Consider the following 12,706-nt stretch of genomic DNA (forward strand, 5'->3'; position numbering starts at 1 on the left):
GCCACTCCCTGTGAGAAAAGCCCTCTGGAGAGAATCCCGCCTTGCACAGCTGGTGACTGCTAGTTAGCTTCTTCCTTTATCTCCTGGAGCAAGTCCTAAAGGCAGGTTTTGTTCTCTTTATCACTCCCAAGAATTTATCTGAGGCTTAAGGCCTGAAGGAGCTAAACTGCCTGCCCAGGTCCCCTGACATGGGGCCTCAGTAAGCTCACGGGCCTCTGGACAAGAGTTATCAGTTTTACACAGCAGTTATTAGGACAGAGACACCAAGTGACAGAAGCCTGGCAGTGGGGGTTGGTGGGGACAACCTGTGGGGTTGAGCAGGGCCTAATAGGTAAGGCCTGAAGGAGGAACGGGCTGTGAGCAGTTCCCACCTTCCTAGCAGGGGGCAGGAAGAAGGGTCCAACCAGGCCTTTCTTTATCCCTGGATTTGAGGCTAACCAGCCAGGTGGCTTGACTTCCCAGGTGGCTCAGTGGGTAAAGAATCTGCCTGCAGTGCAGGAGACACAGGAGATGTGGGTTCGATCCCTTGGCCAGGAAGATCCCCTGGAGAAGGGTATGGCAACCCACTCCAGTATTCTTGCCTGGAGAATCCCATGGACAGAGGAGCCTGGAAAGCTATAGCCCACACAGTCACAAAGAGTTGGACATGACTGAGTACATATATACAGCCAGGTGGCTCAGACAGTAAAGAATCTGCCTGCAATGCAAAAGACCAGAGTTTGATCCCTGGGTCAGAAGGATCCCCTGGAGAAGGGAATGGTCACCCACTACAGTATTCTTGCCTGGAGAATCCCATGGACAGAGAAGCCTGGTGGGCTACAGTCCTTGGGGGTCACAAAGAGTCAGACACAACTAAGCAGTCTGGGGAGACCTCCAAGAGCAACTGGTGTCCTATGATAAAATCCACCCATTCACCCTTACCTCAGGCACTCCCGTTGTCTGCTTGGAATGCTCTGGGGTGTCCCTTCCTCTCAAAATCTCTTCCTCCCTCTCTCAGACACTTCAAACAGCCTTCAGGATCCAACAAAGCATCCAGGATCTTAGTTCCCCAACCAGGGATGGAACCCTTACCCCCTGCAGTGGAAGCTCAGAGTCTTAACCACTGGATGGACAGGGAAGTCCACCACCTCCATCAATCCTCACTACATCCACACGTGCATGGAAGAGCAGACAACAGCATTTAATTGGGGTTTTCCCTAAAAGAGCGGGATTTGAAAGCTTTCTGTTGCTTTCTTTTTACTTACCTGCACGCTCAGAAATTTCTGCAGTAGCTTTTAGAATAAGATAATTAAAATATTTAAGTCATGCAAAACTGAATAAAGCATGCCCATACTTCACCAACTAGCTCCAGAACACCTGGGGTCCATCCTGAGTGCTGCTGAGACAACAGTCAGGCTCCTCCTGTCCCATCACAGGGCAGGGTCCTTCCAGTTCTAGCTAAACAGCTTTGGGAAAACCTCCTTTATACGACAGGCAAACTGGGTGTCTGTGTGGGTGGGGGGAGGAGCGAGGAGTGATGTGGTGGTGATGTATCTGGTCACGCTGGGACAGGATCGCAGCTCGACCGGCCCTTCTCCTATTCCTAATTATTAGGCTAGGTCCACACTTACCTTTTACCTGCAGGTTCTGCCGCATCCCCAAGTCACTGCTCAGCTTAAGGGTTCCCTTCTGCCGGCTCTGTGTCTCTGCTTTGCCCTCACTGCCCAGCCAGTGCTGCCCACAATTGGGCAACAAATAGGTGCTTTGGGTGCAGTCTGAATGCTAAGCCCTGGGACCTCAAGCTGAGCCCCTTAGGACTTGTCCTTAGGAAGCCAGAGACTACCCCCAGGCAAGATAGAAGGATACTGCACCAGGAGCTTCCTGAAGCTTTGCCATCCCTCTGGCCTTGCAGTTCCAAAAAGCTCTGCTCTTCCTTCTCTCTCTTGATACCACAATGTAAAAACAGTTAACATGACTTCTTGTTGAATTTTCCTATCAGTTCTATTATCAGGACAGGATTTGACATCTTGAGCCAGATTATTCTTGTTTGGGAAACTGTCCTGTGCATGCCAGGACATGGTTTAGCAACATCCCTGGTCTCTGAACACTAGGGGCCAGTAGCACCCCCACCCCCATTATTGTCAGGGGAAGCACACCAACTGAGACGCCCACCCTGGCCAGGCACCATAGTAACTATTTGCCTGAGTTATTTTACAACAGGAGGGCCTACTAAGGAACACAGAACTAATAAGCCACCACCAACAAGAAGAGTTCGGGAAAGGGCCAAAGGAGGTGCCACACGTCCTTCCATCTCCCAGAATCCTCCTCGCTGGCATCCATCTTGGCTGAGCAAAGCACGTGCAACCAGGAAGGACCCTGAGTCAGTGACTGGCCGGAGACAACCCGGAAACTAATCCCATCACCATAAAACCTGAGACTGTGAGCCACGCGGCAGAGCAGTTCCCCTGGCTTCCCTCACCCTCCTGCTCTCCACCTGGCCACCTCTTCCCAATATAGCCTCTTGCTTTGTCAGCTCGTGTGTCTCCTTGGACCATTCATTTCTGAGTGTTAGACAGGAACCCTCTCTCAGGCCCTGGAACGGGCCCCCCTTCCTGCAACATTATGACAATCAAAAATGTCTCCTGTGTGTATAGTCGCTCAGTCATGTCCGACTCTCTGTGACCCCATGGACTTAACTGTCCCCTATGGAGCCCGCCAGCCTCCTCTATCCATGGAATTCTCCAGGCAAGAATACTGGAGAGGGTTGCCATTTCCTTCTCCATAAAATGTCTTGAGACATTGTCAAATGTCTCCTTAGGGGGGTACAAAACTGCTCCTGGCTGAGAACCACTGGTTCAGAGTGAGGAGTGGGAGTGACTCGGGAGAGTGTCGGTGAGCCAGGGTTCCGGGCGGCATGGGCTGTGTACCAGGAACGGCACCGAAACAGCTGGCAGCAAGAGAGAAAACTCCCAAACCCCAAACCACCTGGCAGGGAAGGGCAACAATGGGGCCATTTAGTGTGCAGGGCAAACAATCTTATGTATCTCCCCAACATCTGAGGACACGGCTCTCAAGAACGTTAATGATAAAGCTGAACTGAGGAGAGGAACCATCACGTCGATCACACTGTTTACTGAGGTGGGGAAGCGGGTGAGACAGCTCTGCATTAAATATGTATTTGGAAAGCAGCCAAAAGTGGTGGCTGAGGGAAGAGGGGCGGGGCGGAGGAGACATCGGGGAGTGACAGATGTGTTCATTACCCGGATGGTGGTGATGATTCCAGGGTATTCACAAATGTCAAAGTGGATCAAGTCATCAGAATGAAAAAAGAAAAACAAAAATAACAAACAAAAATGGATCAAGTCACATGTCTTAAATATATGCAGTTTATCATGTGTCAATTATGTCAATAAAGTTGTTTTAAAAATGTATTTCAGGACTTCCCTGGTGGCTCAGTGGATAAGAATCCGCCTGTCAATCCAGGGGACATGAGTTCAATTCCTGGTCTGGGAAAATTCCGCTTGCCACAGAGCAGCTAAGCCAGGTTGCACCACAACTACTGAGCCCACGTGCTGCAGCTCCTGACACCTGAGCGCTCGAGAGCCCATGCTCCCCAACAAGAGAAGCCACCGCAATGAGAAGCCTGAGCACCGCAGCTAGACAGCAGCCGCTGCTCGCCGCAACTAGAGAAAAGTCCATGCACAGCAAGGAATACCCAATAAAAAATAAATAAAATGTATTTCATTGTTTAACATTTTAGTGCTTGAAAAGCATTATTTTGGAAATGTACTACCATGAAGTAGCCATTTCTTGACTGTGCCAGATGAATGGTGGGATGGGAGAGTCACTGTAGTCCTTAAAAAGGAAACGGAAAACAAGGAGAAAATGATCATGGACCTCCAGGCATATCTCAGAAGGAGGGAAAAATGATGGCGAGAACATTCAGCTCCAGAGTCTTTACATGAAGCCAGCGAGAGCCTGTCCGCTGTCTTAGAGGAAACACTGGAGAGTTTTTCTGTTGGATGATGCTATCAGACCAACGTGTCTGGAACGGTATTATCAGGGGCTTGGGGAAAAGAAATAACAACTCTAGTGCTGGTTGCCAGGAAAGGAACAGATGAATCTGGAAATTACAGGCTCCTCCACTGCCTGTAATCCCTAAAACAAACATTGCTGGGGGAAAAGCCAGTTAATACCTGGAGGAGGGCCGGTGTTATCCCTCAGTGGGGCTGCTGCAGCTGGGGAGCAGAGAGCCTTTACAGGAGCTGGCTGCGTGGGAAAGATGCCAGCAGCCACTGTGCCCGGGGGTGTCCTCTGCAGGGAGGGGTGCCAAGGTGCCCAGGAGGAAGAGCTGGGGATGGCCAACAGTGAGGGGCATCTCACAACAGTTCAAGTCCCTTTCTTTTTTTAAAAACCAAAATGTATTTATTGATTTGGCTGCGTCGGGTCTTAGTTGCGGCACGTGAGATCTTCCTTGCAGCAAGGGGAATCTTTTTAGTTGCAGCATGTGGGATCTAGTTCCCTGACCAAGGATTGAACCATGGGCCCCTTGCCCTGGGAGCATGGAATTTTAGCCACTGGACCACCAGGGAAGTCCTGAGCTTCTCTTATAAACTGGTTTAGTTAGCCTGCTATCTGCCGCCCTCACAACTGGAGCACTGGAGGAGATCCTGCACCCAGCAGGTGCTCAATCAGTGTCCAAGGAAGGAAGGAATGAAATGCCCAGAGCACAATCAACCCTGCACAAACGGAGATTTTTATGGTCACACATAACATCCCCGTTGCAAAGGTCTGTCCTTGCTCCCCCTCCTCACTCTAGGCTTCTGAGAACTTCAGTGGAGGTCTCCATCAGCTAAAATGTGCTTGAGAGACTTCCCTGTGGCCCAGTGGCTAAGACTCTGAAATCCCAATGCAGCGGGCCCAGGGTTTGATCCCTGGTCGGGGAACTAGATCCCACACACTGCAACTGAAGATTTTGAGTGCTGCAATGAAAACTGAAGATCCAGCATGACACAACTAAGACCCAGCACAGCTCAGTAAATAAGAAGTTCAGATGATGGTAAGTACTCTGAAACAAAATAACAGAGGTGGTGTAGTAGTACCTGGAAGATGGGAAGGTACTATCCCTGGGGCGGTCTTCTCAGAGGGAAGGCTTCTCTGAGAAGGTGATATTTCAGCAGACGCTCAAATAAGAGATAAAGGTGTGATGATCTGGCAAGAGGGCATCCCAGGCAGTGAGTGGAGGAAAATAGTGCACAGGCCTGCTGAGTAAGCTTGTGCACTTGGGGAGCAGACACTTCTCTGGAGCACTGGGGGAGAGGGTGACAGAAGGAAGAGATGGGATGAGAGCGGTCAGCAAGGCTAGACCACGCTGCGTGTAGCAGGCTGGGTGGGACACTGAACTGAACAGTGGGCAGTCTGAGGGAAATTTTATTAATTTACCTTTTTCAAAGACCCTCTGACTACTGTAGGAGAGGAGACACATCAGGGCAGGTGGGTAACAATAGGAGCCCAGGGACTTCCCTGGTGGTCCAGTGGCTAAGACTGTGCTGCCAAGGCAGGGGGCCCAGGTTCGATCCCTGGTCAAGGAGCTAGATCCCACTTGCCGCAACTAAAGATCCTGCATGCTGAAATGAAGATCAAAGATACCAAGTGCCGAAACTAAGACCTGGGGTGCTGCCGAATAAACAAATATATATATAAAGAGTGGGAGCCCCATGACAGTCCTGTGCAGGAGGCACCATTCGTGACCCTCCCATGTTACAGGTGCGTGAGGGGTCTGGGGATGTCAGGAAACTCTCATAACCCAGTAATCCAGTTTGTGGTCTCCTGAGCCAGCAGCAGGTCTAGGAAGGATGGACAGGAGCCATAACACGTGTCTGCCCTGGGAAGGCAGAGCCACCTCAGGCCAAGAGCTAGCCCCGGGCGGCCAGGCCTGGAACCCCACTGCCCAACCCCTTTGGTGGTTCAGGAGCTTCTCCCTGAATCACATCCCTGTCAGCATCTTTAGCTGCAGCCTTGGCAACAAGGGATGCCCGAGTTCCCAGCTAGGACTCCCAGAGCGCCCACCACTCACTCCCCGGCAGGCGCCCTGCCAAGTGCTTTCCTCTCACTGCCTCCTGTATTTGTCTTGGCCACCCTGGCCCGGGCACGGGTGTCAGTCCCATTTTATTTATTTCTTTTTTAATTGAAATGGCCTATCTGTAAGCCACATCCTCTTATTCATTCATTTATCTTTGGCTGCACTGGGTCTTCGTTGCTGTGCACAGGCTTTCTCTACTTGCGGCGAATGGGGGCTATTTTCTAGTTGCGGTGCTTGGGCTTCTCATTGCTTTTCTTGTTGCAGACCACAGGCTGTGGAGTTTAGACTCAGTAGTTTTGGCACACAGGCTTAGTTGCCCCATGGCACGTGGAATCTTCCCTGACCAGAGATCGAACCCATGTCCCCTGCACTGACAGGTGGACTCCCAACCACTGGGCCACCAGGGAAGCCCTGTTATTCCCATTTTACAGATGAGGAAACTGAGGCCCAGAGAGCCTGCTTGGAGTCACAGTTAGGAAGAAGAGGATCCAGGATTTGAACCTGGGGAGCACACACACTTCAGCCTCTCAGCTTTCTGCTTCTAGAAGAGGGAGACGCTGATTCCCCAGGCACCGTCACATGGGTGGCTCAGCTGTGGTTCACCTTTGACTTTTTCTTGGAGGAGGCTTGTATACCTGTACTCTCCCAGCCGTGATTTTTTAAATTAATTTGTTTTACATTAATCCATTCTCAACTTTTTTTGTTTAAATTGGGGGCCGGGTCTTCATTGCTGCTTGCAGGCTCTCTCTAGTTAAGGTGAGCAGGGGCTACTCTCTAGCTGCGGTGCTCGGCCTTCTCCTTGCGGCAGCTTCTCTTACTGTGGAGCACAGACTCTAGGTTCTCGAACTAGTAGCTGTGGGACACAGGCTTTAGCCGCCCGTGGCGTGTGAGGCTTTCCCGGATCAGGAATCAAACCCATGTCCCCTGCATTGGTAGGTGGATACGCTGCACCGTGAGAGAATTCCTCCCCTACCCCTTCTTGTCCTGTCCCCACCCCCTGTCATAATGATGTTTCTATAACATGTGCGCTGCAGAACCAGGGCTGTTCTTCCCTCAACCTGGGTGTTAATACCAGCCCAGCCGTGGGCTCAAATGCAGCCCTAACACTGGCTTGAGTGCCACCCCCCAGTCCCTGGGCAAATTACTTAACCTCTCAAGGACTCCATTCCTTCATTTGTAAACTGGGGTGAAAACTGCCCAGCCCATCACGTGATAAGTGTAAAGTCCTCACTCAAAGCAGCGTCTGGTCCGAAGCAGTGTCTGCTGTGAGTAAATTCCATCCTCCTCTCTGAGGCAGGCACGCTCTTCCAGCAGGCTGGCCCTGGAGGCTTCTAACTGTTCCACATTGGCCCAAACCCAGGCATTCGTGTGTGAAATCTCTGCCCTTCCTGTGGTCCTTCTTTGGTGCCGTTGGCTTATTTTTTTCCTCGGAGGAGAGCGGCAGGCCTCCTTGCCTTGCTGTGGTGTGCAAAGCAGACTTTGGTGTGGCCTGGTCCCTGGGTGGCCCATGAGATGCCTTGTAACCGTTCTGCAAGATGCTGGCTCCTTTGACCTCTTGCCTTTGAGGTTGAAGATCAGCAGATGGTCCTCCGAGGCAGTGGTTCTGGCAGCTGCCACCCCACACCCCGATGCCCACTTGGGGGCTGGAGCCTGTAGAACCCATTTCAGACACATGAGTCGGCAGTGCTCTCTAAGGGGAGGCTGGCTGTCTGGCCACGTCGGGGACAAGTAGCTAGACTGTCCTACCACCTGCCGCATCACTGTGTTGCTACGTTCTCTCCTCACAGAGTCCTGGGCAGGGCTGGTCTTCCTGACCTTCTTGTTTTTAGGGAGAAGAAATATTTTCCAGAGAGCATTCTTAGAAGGTCATTACCCTGGGAAGCAATAAGGCTCTTTATCATGGACAAGGGTCTCTAATCTGAGTCTTGTACATTCCCTTTATGGGAAAGACACCTGAGCAACCTCCCCAGTGCTCATGGAGATACATTATTTTTGTTTTATTAGTTATCTCCTTCTTATAGTTCTCATGCGACCATCAGGCCAACACCATTCAAAGTGAAAACTATGTGGAAAAATACACACAAAGCAATCTTGCTTCTACCTCTGTGCCTTCTGTTCAGCCCCCTTCCACACTTCGGCGCCAATTTTTATTAGATCTGATTTATCCCCCCAATATTTCTTTCTGCCAAAAAAAAAGGAACATAAATTATATGCACATACGCATTTATCTCTCTCTATTCTTTTAAGATTTTTTTGATGGGGACCATTTTTAAAGTCTTTATTGAATGTGTTACAGTATTGCTTGTTTTATGCTTTGGTTTTTTGGCCAAGAGGCATGTGGGATCTTAACTCCCTGACCAGGGATTGAACCCAAATCCCCTGTGTTGGAAGGTGAAGTGTTAACCACTGGACCACCAGAGAAGTCCCCTCTCTATTCTTGTACTTTCTTTTTTTCTTAATCAAAAGGGAGCATATTACAATTTTTTTTAACTTAGCAGTACATTCTAGAGAAGTTTACATAATAAAAATAAGCAAAGGATTAAAATATACACACTACTATATATAAAATCCCTGGGTCGGAAAGATCCCCTGGAGGAGGAAATGGCAACCCACTCCAGTATTCTTGCCTGGAAAATTCCATAGACTGAGGAGCCTGGCAGGCTACAGTCCATGGGGTTGCAAAGAGCTGGACAAGACTGAGTGACTGAGCACACACACACACGTATATAAAGTAGATAACCAACAAGGACCTAATGAATAGCACAGGGAAATATACTTATAATTGAATAATGTATAATGGAAAAGAATTTTTAAAAGAACATATATATATATATATATGTAACTGAATCACTTTGCTGTATACCTGAAACTAATACAACATCGTAAATTAACTATGTTTCAATTAAAAAGTTTTTTAAAAGGCAAAGAATGCAAAAGTAAATAAACCAAACTACAAACCTAATCCAATTCAAACTGACAACATGAGCTTGATGGGAAGGGTGATGCTGCTTGGCTGAAATCAAATTGCCACTTGCAGTGATTTGGGACTGGCCAATAAGAGTAGGTCTCCTTTCGAGTTTGGCATACCTGCGGATGCTCCGTGTGCTGGGGGTGACTCAGTTCTCCCAGTACTTCTCTCTATTTGAATTACTGCAATACTTCTGTTTGCATAGTGGGCTGTTACTTCATTCGACCTACACTTGGCTTCAATGCATCATTTACGCATTAAATCCGCCTCTGTTCTTTTCTTGTTAGCCAGCAGCAATCCCAAACGACTGCTTGATGCCAACGCCATCATAAACACAAATGCAAACTCAGGCAGTGAAATCCTGTGTCAACAGTAGATTGTAAGGTGGTCATGCCGGCAGTAATGATGATGAAAATAATCATAATGACTAACACTTACTGAGTACTTGCTGTGAGCTGCCACCCTGCTAAGTGCTTTACATGCTGAGTCTTATGTAATCTTCCAAACAACCTTATAACATAAGCACTACCCATTTTACAGATGAGAACATTTAGTCTAAGAGGGATTAAATAATTTGCTCAAGGTCACATGTACGGGAAATGGGACAGTCAGAATTTGAACCTGTGTCAGGCTGGCCCCAGTAATCACCACAAGGGCTGGGAGCTGGGGCAGGGACCTTACTAACCTCTTTGCCATCAGATGCTGGCCATAACTGCTCACCCGGCTAGGTGCTCCTGGGCCGGGCCAGGTAGGACATGTAGGGTCTGGGGCAGAAGGTGGAAGGGGAGGGTGTGGGTGGCAGTCCCTGTGGGAGCCTAGACTCTCTGGGACCCTCTCCCTGAGTCCTGGGTGAGAGTGTGCTGAGCCTGCTACTTTCCTCTCAGTACCAAAGTGAATAAACACACACACACGCCAAAAACACCATTTAGAAGACAATGCTCTGTGTCCATGACCGGTGACTATGACAATGACAGTTTGTCAGGTTCTGGCAAAGGACTGAGCGTTCCGAATGTTCTTCTACAGTCCTTGGCTGGCTGCGCTGGCCTGGGGTTGGGCCAGGCTCAGGGCGAAAGAGCAGACTCTGAAGCCATCCCTCCCCAGGGCCTCCTCAGGGCCTTCCACTTCCCCTCGACTCCTCCCCGTCTCACTTTCTCTCCCAGTCCCTGTCCCACCCATTCCCCCTCTCCTATCCATGCTCATTTCCTGCCCTGGGCCTGTCCTTGTTCCCTGTTGCAGCATCAGCCTGTATCCCCCAAGTCCGGGAGAAACAGGGCCGGTCAGGTAGGCCTGGAGCGGAGACCTCAGCTCAACCTTAGCCCACAGGTGACAGAGCATGTCTGAGCTTCACCGGCTTCCTGGGCAACAGAAGTGGTGTACTAGTTCAGTGACGAAGATGGTGACCCAGTGGAGTCCCATTGGTCGCTGGCTGCCACCCTTTTGAATGGCAGCCCAGGGAAGGGGTTTGGCCCTCAAGAATCAGGACATTCCCCCTGGTCATACCAGGCTGCTGGGGCTGACTCACCCCAAGGCTTACATAACAAATGCCTGAGCCCTGAAAACCTGGGCACTCCTATTGCCTGCCCGAGACCCTCTCCTGGTGAAGGTCCTGGGAGGCATACACAGGCCCAAGGTGCAGGGGTGGGCACCATTCCATGCCAACCTTGTATCCAGGCCTGAGACCCCAAACACCATTACCCTTCACCCTGTATTAGGGCCCCAGGAAGCCCAGTCCTGATTTGCTTCTCACCCTGCCTGGTAGTTTGGTTTCTGTTTTCCTAGATCAAAATGACTGTAGAAACTAAGCCTGCCCCTATGGCTCCAGGTGACACTCCAGGCGTTGTTGGAGCTCCTGAAATGCCGGTCCGCTCACATAGATCCCAGTGTGGTCTTTGATGGGCTCACCGTGATTGGGTGTTGGTAGCCTTCTTTTCACCTGGGTTTGTGCTTCTACTAGAGATTTTTTTTTTTTTCTTTTTGATTGCATGGAATGTGGGATCTTAGTTCCCTGACTGGGGATCAAACCCATGTACCCTGCAGTGGAAGCCCCAAGACTTAACCACTGGACCACCAAGGAATTCCCCTGTACTTCTACTAGAATCTAACCCTTTCCTGTTAAAAATTTTGGTTTCTTGCACTTCAAAAATAGTACACACATAGCACCATCCATCTCGTCCATTCTGACCTCAACTCATCTACTCCAGTCCTCTTCTGGCTCACTCAGCTCCAGCACAGGGCCTCCCTGCTATGCCTCTTCTGTCCATGGGATTTCTCAGGCAACAGTACTGGGGCTGGTTGCCGTTTCTTCCTCCAGGGGATCTTCCCGACCCCTAGAATATGCATCTCTTAAGTCTGTGGCACTGGGAGGTGGGTTCTTTACCACTAACATTACTTGGGAAGCCCATGGACAGAGGAGGCTGGTGGGCTACCATCCGCAGAGTTGCAGAGAGTCAGACATGACTGAAGTGACTAACACTTTCACTCGCTTTTTCACTTTCTTGCCATCTCAGCCACATAAACTAGGTCTGAATTTGCCTGGCAGCCGAGGATGGGTCACCAAGGGGTGTAAGTTTTGGAAACGGGGGCATTTAGAAGCAGGGTCACTGCCAGGAAAGTAGGAAGCCTGCAAACGCTGTTCTCTGTGACAGGAATCCTCAGAATCGGAGAGCTCAAGACAGCAGTGACTTCACAGATAAACCCAGCGCAGGCATTGGAGCTGGTTATCTGGGACAGGAAGTGGGTATGGAAGCGCTGAACCAACTCAAAATCCCCTTGCAACGGCTGCATAATTTCTCCAAGGACTCAGTCTTCACAGAAATGAGGTTATTGGGGCACCTCACCTGTGGGGAACGTTTGGGGAACTCCTTGTGTGTTCACTTGGGACAGGCACTTGGAGGATCACGCTATGGAAAACACCCATCACTTCTTTGTCCTAGCCTATAGCAGACATTGCTAATCCATCCCCACACAGCTGTGGACTCCTTGTTTCCACAGTGCTCCAGGCAGTCACTGGTAATCTATCAGAATTCACCCAGGAGGCGAGATGTAATATCTGTTGCTGATAGAAGAGCCATTCTTGAGTGTGGGGCAAAAGAAATGTGTCTGCAAACATCACAGGGTTAGGATTCCTCAGATAAGGAGAACAAGGCTCTGAAGGAATGAGACCTTGCTGAGGTCACGTGGGGCACTCATGGCGGAAGGGTCTGGAGCTCTGGTCTTCCCACTCCTGGCCAAGAAGCCTTGGTCTGTAACTGGACAGTTGGTCCAGGAATCAAAGCACATATGTGTGTCCCTGTGCCCACATGTCCACCAGAAGCAGACCATTATATTAACAGCCCCTCTTGCTGATAAGCGCAGGGGGTGAAATCCCAGGGTGGTTGGGTTGATCTGATGAACTTTGAGCATTCTGGGCTCCATTGGTCAATGGGGCAGCAGTGTGCAGATGGCCAGGAGGCTCAGTGCCTAGAACACAGCTGCGGGCCAGACAGGTTCATCTGAGCCTTAGTCTGTGGCCAGTGTCCAAGGCAATCTCAGCAGGACTCTCTGACACAGATGTCTGAGGGACAAGACTTGCTTTAGGCCAGTTCCCACTCTGGGCAGCTTACCTCTGTCCTCTTGGCCTCTGAGGCCTGATGCATCCATAAGGAAGCTGACCTGTGGCTTAATCTGGCTGAGCCTAA

This window comes from Capricornis sumatraensis, chromosome 19 (assembly GCF_032405125.1).
Source record: "Capricornis sumatraensis isolate serow.1 chromosome 19, serow.2, whole genome shotgun sequence".
Taxonomy (NCBI): domain Eukaryota; kingdom Metazoa; phylum Chordata; class Mammalia; order Artiodactyla; family Bovidae; genus Capricornis; species Capricornis sumatraensis.